Raw genomic sequence first — 9,391 nt, 5'->3', positions numbered from 1 at the left:
GGGGGATAGCACTAAGCGGGGTGGGGGGGATAGCACTAGACGGGGCGGGGGTGCCACAGTCCTAGGCAGTTGTGGGGGGGGTGACAGCCCTAAGTGGGGAGGAGGGCAACAGCCCTAGGCCGGGAGGCAGCGGGCGACAGCCCTAGGCCGGGAGGTGGGGGCAACAGCCCTAGGCCAGGAGGCGGGGGGCGACAGCCCTAGGCCGGGAGGCGGGGGGCAACGGCCCTAGGCCGGGAGGCGGGGGGCAACGGCCCTAGGCCGGGAGGCGGGGGGCGACAGCCCTAGGCCGGGAGGCGGGGGGCGACAGCCCTAGGCCGGGAGGCAGGCAGCAACAGCCCTAGGCCGGGAGGCAGGGGGCTACAGCCCTAGGCCGGGAGGTGGGGGCTACAGCCCTAGGCCGGGAGGTGGGGGCAACAGCCCTAGGCCGGGAGGTGGGGGCAACAGCCCTAGGCCGGGCAGGGGGATAACACTAGAAGGAGTGGAGTGGGGTGTGCGACAGCCCTAGGCAGGGCTAGGGGATTGCACTAGACGGAGCGGGGGGATAGCAGTAGATGGAGTTGGGGGACAGCAGTAGATGGAGTGGGGGGGGGGCGGGGCGACAGCCCTAGGTGGGGCGGGGGGCAACAGCCCAAGTTGGGGCAGGAGGATAGCAGTAGACAGAGCAGGGGGATAGCACTAGGTGGAGAGGTGGGATAGCGCTAGGCAGAGCGGGGAGTATAGCACTAGTCTGGGCAGGGGGAATAGCACTAGGGAGAGTGGAGGGGATAGCAGTAGGCGGAGCAGGGGGCAACAGCAGTAGGCAGTGGGGGAAGCACTAGGCAGAGCTCAGGGGGGCAGCACTAGGCAGAGTAGGGATGGATAGCACTAGGAAGAGCATGGGCGGATAGCACTAGGCAGAGCAGGGGGATCGCAGAAGCAGGGGGGGGTGACAGCGCTAGGCGGGGCAGGGGCCAACAGCACTAGGCGGGGCGGGGGGGGGTGGTCACAGCACGAGGCCGGGCAGGGAGCAACAGCACTAGGCGGGGTGCGGACAGCACTAGGCCGGGCAGGGGGTGACAGCACGAGACCTAACGGGGAGTGGGGGTGACAGCACGATAGCAGGGGCAGCAGGACCCATTGGAGCAGGGTGGGGGTGTGGTAGGACCAGTTAGAGTGGGGACAATAGGACCAGTCGGAGTGGGCTGGGGGTGCGATAGGACCTGTCAGAGCGGGGGCGATGGGGGGTGGGGGGCGCAATAGGACCAGTCGGAGCCCGGGGGGGGCGGGGTAGGACCAGTCGGAGCGGGGGTGGGAAAGGACCAGATGGAGCAGGGAAAAAAGGACCAGATGGAGTGGGAGGGGGCGGGGGGGAGAGAGGATAGAACCAGTCAGTGGGGGGGGAGACAGAACCAGATGGGGGTGGGGGGGGGGGATAGAACCAGAAGGAGGATGGGGGTTAGAACCAGTCGAAGCCGGGGACGATAGGACCAGTGGGAGCAGGGGGGTGGCGATAAGACCAGTCAGAGCGGGTGGATAGATCTATAGATCTTGACCGAGCCAGGGGGATAGAACTCGACTGAGCGGGGGGAACTAGACAGAGCAGGGGGAAAGAACTAGCCAGAGCCGGGGGAATAGAATTAGAATGAGCAGGAAGGATAGAACCAGACCAGGGGCAATAAGACCAGTCAGAGTGGGGACTGGGGTGGGGGGGGCAAAGGACCAGATGGATCGGGGGGGGGGGGGGTGGCACCCTGATAGGACCCAAGTGTGGGTGGGGGGGATAGGACCAGTTTGATAGTTGTGAAAGTACTGATTATGCAGAGTAAATTATTAAGCGCCGGAAGTTGCCTCCTCTAAATCTAGAACAGACAGTCATGGAAATAGGCATTGGAGTCAGTGAGAGAAGGGAATTATTGTCGCGGAGCAGATGACAGACCAAGTTAAATTACTTCTCACCGGCCATGATATCGTTGAGGTGGTCCAACTTCCAAGATTTCCCTCAGCGCACTGCGTGGAGTGATTGGTCTGATGGTGCTCCTGCAAGTTGAGAAGGAAACTCAAATGATGCAGTTTTTCCAACATAGAGACATTTCTCCAACATCCCGCAAATCAGCCTGGTTTTCAATAGGCATGAGAGAACAGCCACAGAAGCCTGGATCCTCCACTCTTCCCTACCCCTGCCATTGGATCCCCACACTCCCACGTTGGAAGAGGCCTGGACTTCAACAACAACAAGTCTCCAGTACCAAGGCAGACTAAACAAAAGGAGTGGTAAGACTTGCAATACTCCATACCAAACCCTTCTATGCTCCCTACAAAGATACAAGTTGGAGGCTACAGAACTCCACAGGAGAATAGGATGGGTGAGGACACACACACACACACACACACTTTATTTTCCCTTCCAACTCACCCATGCATTTAGTCCCACCCACCAAGCAATGAAGCATTCACCCCACAGAAATTAGGTACATATACTCAGCTCTTTTACTTGTATTGTCAGCATCAGTAAAGTGATGCTGGACCTAGAATACTGAAAAGAAATTATGTTACAATATGTAAGACATGCCTAACAAAGTCTCAGGAAAGGAGACACCATAGGAGACAAGTGAGGACAAATGTGCTGTGGTGGTGAGTCAGGGCTACAAGAAATACATTTGCTAATTCCCCTGCACTGTACTATCCCCAAGCACTTAGGTTAGTGCTCTGCATGTAGGACACATTCCAGTATCATTCATTCAAGTGTATTGAGTGCTTACTGTGTGCAGAGCACTGTACTAAGTGCTTGGGAAATACAAGTTGGCAACATCTTAGAGATGGTCCCTACCCAACAGCGGGCTCACGTCAATTGACTGCAGGAGCGCAGTGTCTATTAGAACTAACCTAGCCACAGCAAGAAGCTGAGGAACGGAGAGGTGGCCAGGAAGCCTTCTGATATGGAGTGCTAGGCCCTTCACCCCTCTACCCACCCCTGACCCCCAAAACAGGCATGAATGAGATCAGTATAGGTAAAGGATGATATCTCCCATAAACAGCCCGGGAGAAAATTGGGGAAGTTTCCTGGCCTAGGAGAGCTCATGGCTAGCAAGCCAGAAAACACCTAGCCAGCTACACTCAAACACTAGACTCTCCCCTCCTCCCATTCCCCCCACAACCCCGACTTCCCCCCAACTCCTTCAGAGGCATTCACTGTCACCCTCTGTGCATGACAGTGAGGGGTTCCAACTCTGGAAGCACTGAGGATGTGGCAGGGTGACCCTGTGGAAGGGGCTGTGGGTTCAGGTAGGATTGACTGATCCATCTAAAGAATTAAGGACACTGGGTCTCCTCAGGTCCACCATCACCTTCCCTTAGAGATGGAAGCTCAGCTCATTCTTCCTCACCATGGAAATCAGCTCATCTGGGTCCTCACTGAAGGGGGACACTTGGACCCCATCCATCCACAATCCACACATCCTCCCCCCTGGAACTCCCACCCCCTACCCACACAGTGGACTTAGCAGCAGTCTCCCAAATCTTTACAAGCCCTACTGAAATTGTTTCTTCTCCAACAAGCCTTCCCTGACTAAAGCTCTCATTTCTCCACACCCCAGACACACAAACATACACTTGATTTTTCTTCCAGCTCACCCATGCACTTACTCTCACCCACTAAACCCTGAACCATAAACTCCCCCCTGCCTCACCCCAATTAAGTACATATCCTTTTACTCAAATCCCTCCCTTACCTGTATTGTATCATCTGGAAACACCTCCCACCTTCCCCCACTGGACCTATAAGATTGAAAGGGCACTCTCTCAGAATTGCAGACAAGTGGGGACAGGTGTGCTGAGGTGGGTGAAAGAGGGTGGCAGGCAACAGGTGTGATTGTTCTGTTGCATTGTATAACCCAAACACTTAGTACAGTGCTCTGCATATACTTAGCACTCACACACCATTGATGGATTGCAGGAGCCAAGTGTCCTTCAGAACTTCCCCAGCCACAGCGAGAAGCTGGAGAACAAAGGAAGAGCAAGTTTGAGTGGACAGGAAGCCTTCTGAGAGGGAGCCTTAGGCCCTTCGACCTACTACGCACCCTCCACCCCCAGCAAGGGAATGAGTAAGGTCAGCATCCATGAGAATGAAACCCCCACATAATAGTTCTGCAGGGAGGGCCTTGGGGAAGTTTTCGAGCCAGGAAGAGCTCACATCTAGCAAGCCAAAAAACACCTGGTCAGCTTCGCTGTTAACACTAGGCTTTCCCCCCACTCCCCCGTTCCCCCACACTCTCCTAACTCCCTCAGAGGCAGTCACTGTCAAGCACAAAGGGGTTCCACCTCTAGAGGAACTGAGGATTTGCAGGGTGACCCTGTAGACAGGACTGTGGGTTCAGGGAGAAGATGTGACCCTTCTATAGAATTAAGGACCCTGGGTTTTCTCAGTCCCACAGTCAAGTCACAGAACCAGGTCCCTATGCAGAGCCTTAGCCCCAGTGGGTAGAACCAGCCACAGTACTGAGAGTAACACACCCCTCTCTACACCTTGCCCTCCTCCTGCACTAACCCCTAGTCATGCCCCCATCACCTTCCCTTAGGGATGGAAGCTCAGCTCTTGATTCCTCATCTCCATGGGGATCAGCTGCTCTGGCTCCTCACTGAAGGGGCAACAGTCCTCATGACCAGGAAGGGTGGTGAGGAGCTTCTGGGAGGAGAAATAAGTTGGTCCTCCTCTTCTGCTCATCAGGACTCCAACATCCATCTTCGAATGGCACTCACCTGGGATTAGGAAAAGCCTGAGAGCTCCAGCCTGCTCCTTATCAATCAATCGTATTTATTGAGCACTTACTAGGTGCAGAGCACTGTACTAAGCTCTTGGGAAGTACAAATTGGCAACACATAGAGACAGTCCCTACCCAACAGTGGGCTCACAGTCTAAAAGGGGGAGACAGAGAACAGAACCAAACATACCAACAAAATAAAATAGGATAGAAATGTACAAGTAAAATAAATAAATAGAGTAATAAATATGTACAACCATATATACATATATACAGGTGCTGTGGGGAAGGGAAGGAGGTAAGATGAGGGGATGGAGAGGGGGACGAGGGGGGAGAGGAAGGAAGGGACTCAGTCTGGGTAGGCCTCCTGGAGGAGGTGAGCTCTCAGCAGGGCCATGAAGGGAGGAAGAGAGCTAGCTTGGCGGAGGGGCAGAGGGAGGGCATTCCAGGCCCGGGGGATGACATGGGCCAGGGGTCGACGGCGGGACAGGCGAGAACGAGGCACAGTGAGGAGATTAGCGGTGGAGGAGCAGAGGGTGCGGGCTGGGCAGTAGAAGGAGAGAAGGGAGGTGAGGTAGGAGGGGGCGAGGTGATGGAGAGCCTTGAAGCCCAGGGTGAGGAGTTTCTGCCTGATGCGCAGATTGATTGGTAGCCACTGGAGATTATGCCTCTCTTGGACCACATCCACCCTCAACCTATCCCACACATACCCCCACCCCCCCACCTACCAGCCTTCTCCCACATCTTTAAAAGCCCTACTGAAATTGTTTCTTCTCTAACAAGCCTTCCCCGATTTAAGCTCTCATCCCCCCCTGCCCCTGACTCCCCGGTCCCCAACGCCCCCACCACTCCAAACACACACTTTAATTTCTTTTCCAGCTCACCCATGCACTTACTCTCACCCACTATACCCTGAATGATTAACCCCACATTCATTAAGTACATATCTTTTTACTCAGATTCTTCCCTTACCTGTATCATATCATCTGGGTCCCCCTCATTATACTGATGCTGGACCTATAAGATAGGAAGAGAACGCTATTAGAATTGTAGACAATTGGGGACAGATGTGCTGAGGTGGATGAGTGAGGGTGGTAGGCAACAGGTGTACTACATCAGTTGCATTCTACTCCCCAAAGCACTTAGTACAGTTCTCTGCAGGGTGACACTGTGGACAGGACTGTGGGCTCAGGAAGGAAGGACCCATCTATAGAATTAAGGGTCCTGTGTCTTCTCAGTCCCCCAGTCTAGTCAGAAAGAACCAGTTCCCTACACAGAACTTTAGCCCCAGATGGTGGAACCAGCCACAATACTGAGACTGACATGCCCCTCTACACACCCTGTAGTCCTCCTGCAGTAACTCCTAATCATCCACACATGCCCTAACCACCTTCCCTTAGAAATGGAAGCTCAGCTCCTGATTCTTCCTCTCCATGGGGATCAGCTGCTCTGGGTTCTCACTGAAGGGGTAACAGTCCTCATGGCCAGGAAGGGTGGTGAGAAGGTTCTGGGAAGGGAAAACAATCAGTCCATCTCTTCCCATCATCAGGATTCCTTCGACATCCTCCTCCGGACCACCTAAACCAGGGATCAGGAAGAGCCTGAAAACTCCAGCTTGCTCCTTATGCCTCACATGGATCACCATCCACCCTCAACCCATCCCACACATCCTTTCCTCTCAACTCCCACCCCACACCAACCCAGTGGATCTACCAGCCATCTCCCACAGCTTTAAAAGCCCTACTGAAATTGTTTCTCCCAACAAGCCTGCCCTGACTAAAGCTCTCATCCTCCCTGGCCCCCAATGTCCCCACCCCTTCCACCACACACTTTCTTTTCTCTTCCAGCTCACCCATGCACTTAATCCCACCCTCTAAGCACTGAAGCCTTCGCCACACATCATGTACATATCTTTTTACTCATATCCTTCCCTTACCTATGTTGTATCATCTGGGACTCCCCAACAAACAGATGCTGGACCTATAAGATTGAAAGGGAACTCTATTAGAATTGCAGTCAAGTGGGGACAGGTGTTTTGAGGTGATGAGTCAGGGTGGCAGGCAACAGGTGTGCTAGATCTGTTGCTTCCCCCCCCCCCCCCCCCCCAACACTTAATACAGTGCTCTGTATATACTAAGCACTCACATACCACTGATGGATTGCAGGAGCCAAGTGTCCTTTGCAACTTCAACAGCAACATTGAGAACCTGGAGAACAAAAAGGCAGTTTGAGTGGACAGGAAGCCTTCTGAGAGGGAGCCTTAAGCCCTTCACCCCAGTACCAACCCCTAACCCTGAACCCAGGCATTAATGAGGTCAACATGTTGCCATCTTGTATTTTGGCAATTTGTACTTCCCAAGCACTTAGTACAGTGCTCTGCACACATTAAGCACTCAATAAATATGATTGATTGATTGAATATCCCTGTGGATGCTACCCCCATGGAACAGCCCTGCAGGGAGGACCTTGGGGCAATGTCCCGGGCTACAAAGCCTCACATCGACCAAGCCAGAGAACACAGCTTCAGTCCTAACACTAGGCTCTTCCCTCCTCCCTCCCACCTTACCAACTCCTTCAGAGACAGTCACTGTCAAGCACAGAGGGGTTCCACCACTAAAGGAGCTGAAGATTTGCCAAGTGACCCTGTGGACAGGACTGAGTCCTCCTGCAGCAACCCCTAGTCAGGCCTCCATCACCTTCCCTTGTAGACAGAAGCTCCACTCTTGATTCCTCATCTCCATGGGGATCAGCTGCTCTGGGTCCTCACTAAAGGAGTGGTAGTCCTCATGGCCAGAAAAGTTGGTGAGAAGGTTCTGGGAAGGGAAATCCACTGATCCATCTCTTCCTGTCATCGGGACTCCGACATCCACCTTTGAACAGCACTCACCAGGGGTTAGGAAAAGCCTGAAAGCTCCAGCCTGCTTCTTATGCCTCACTCGGACCACATCTACCCTCAACCTATCCCACACGACCTCCCACCCTCCACCCACCCACTGGATCTACCAGCCTTCTCCCACATCTTTAAAAGTCCTCCTGAAATGGTTTCTTCTCTAACAAGCCTTGCCTGACTTCAGCTCTTATCATCATCATCAATCGTATTTATTGAGTGCTTACTATGTGCAGAGCACTGTACTAAGTGCTTGGGAAGTACAAATTGGCAACATATAGAGACAGTCCCTACCCAACAGTGGGCTCACTGTCTAAAAGGGGGAGACAGAGAACAAAACCAAACATATTAACAAAATAAAATAAATAGAATAGATATGTACAAATAAAATCTTATCCCCCCAGCCCCCAATGCCCCCACCCCTCCAAACTTTATTTTCCCTTCCAACTCACCCAGGCACTTACTCTCACCCACTAAACCCTGAAGCATTACCCGCCCCACCATTAATTAAGTACATATCCTTTTACACAGATTCTTCCCTTACCTGTATTATATCATCTGGGGCCCCTTCATTATATTGATGCTGGACCTATATGATAGGAAGAGAATTCTATTAGAATTGCTGAAAAATGAGGACAGGTGCAGTGCTGAGGTGGGTAGGCAACAGGTGTACTACATCTGTTGCATTCTACCTCCCCAAGCACTTAATATAGTGCTTTGCATACACTAAACCCTCACTTACCATTGATGAATTGCAGGAGCCAAGTGCCCTTTAGAACTTCCACAGCCACAGCAAGAAACTGGAGAACAAAGAGGCAGTTTGAGTGGCCAGGAAGCCTGGCGAGAGTGGTAGGCCCTTCACCCCAGTACCCAACCCTGACCCCAAGCATTCATGAGGTCTACTACATCTGCAAGGTTGATACCCCGCCCACCCCCCACCCCCCCCCAAAAAAAAGCCCTACCTGGAGGGCCTTGGGGAAGTTTCCTGGCCCAGAAGGGCTCACATCTAGCAAGTCAAAGAACACTTCAGTCAGCTTCACTCTTAACAGGAGGCTCTTCCCTGCTCCCCCTGCACCCTCCCAACCCCCTCAGGGGGAGTCACTGTCAAGCACAGAGGAGTTCCACCTCTAGAGGAGCTGAGGATTTGCAGGGTGACCCTGTGGACAGGACTGTGGGTTCAGGGAGAAATGACCCTTCTATAGAATTAAGGACCCTGGGTTTTCTCAGTTCCACAGTCAAGTCACAGAACCAGTTCCCTATGCAGAGCCTTAGCCCCAGTGGGTAGAACCAGCCACAGTACTGAGAATAACACACCCCTCTCTACACCTTGCCCTCCTCCCGCAACACACCCCTCTCTACACCTTGCCCTCCTCCCACAGTAACCCCTAGTCATGCCCCCATCACCTTCCCTTAGGGATGAAAGCTCAGCTCTTGATTCCTCATCTCCATGGGGATCAGCTGTTCTGGGTCCTCCCTGAAGGGGCAACAGTCCTCACGACCAGGAAGTGTAGTGAGAAGCTTCTGGGAGGAGAAATAAATTGGTCCTTCTCTTCTGCTCATCAGGACTTCTTTGACATTCACCTGGGATTAGGAAAAGCCTGAAAGCTCCAGCCAGCTCCTTATGACTCATCTGGGCCACATCCACCCTCAAACCATCCCAAACATCCTCCCAGAAGGCACTCCCATCCCCCACCTACCTTAACACATCAGGAGTCTTCCATCTCTATAAAAGGCCTTCTGAAATTGTTTCTTCTCTAACAGGCCTTCC

At 53.1% G+C, this 9,391-nt stretch overlaps 2 long non-coding RNA genes across 2 annotated transcripts; both read right to left on the bottom strand.

The window, feature by feature from the left end:
• Positions 1 to 3,731: 3,731 nt before the first annotated feature.
• On the bottom strand, positions 3,732 to 4,583 carry LOC119922707. The gene is made up of 3 exons (XR_005448700.1): positions 4,544 to 4,583; positions 3,916 to 3,973; positions 3,732 to 3,753 (listed from the first exon to the last, which is right to left on the bottom strand). It is a non-coding gene; the product is annotated as an uncharacterized LOC119922707 (long non-coding RNA).
• A 44-nt stretch (positions 4,584 to 4,627) lies between these two features.
• On the bottom strand, positions 4,628 to 6,949 carry LOC119922706. The gene is made up of 4 exons (XR_005448699.1): positions 6,886 to 6,949; positions 6,673 to 6,716; positions 5,709 to 5,753; positions 4,628 to 4,660 (listed from the first exon to the last, which is right to left on the bottom strand). It is a non-coding gene; the product is annotated as an uncharacterized LOC119922706 (long non-coding RNA).
• Positions 6,950 to 9,391: the final 2,442 nt, after the last annotated feature.

Source organism: Tachyglossus aculeatus, unplaced genomic scaffold, assembly GCF_015852505.1.
Source record: "Tachyglossus aculeatus isolate mTacAcu1 unplaced genomic scaffold, mTacAcu1.pri scaffold_121_arrow_ctg1, whole genome shotgun sequence".
Taxonomy (NCBI): Eukaryota; Metazoa; Chordata; class Mammalia; order Monotremata; family Tachyglossidae; genus Tachyglossus; species Tachyglossus aculeatus.
Note: the sequence above shows the minus strand (reverse complement) of the source record. Positions and strands in the feature narration are given on the sequence as shown.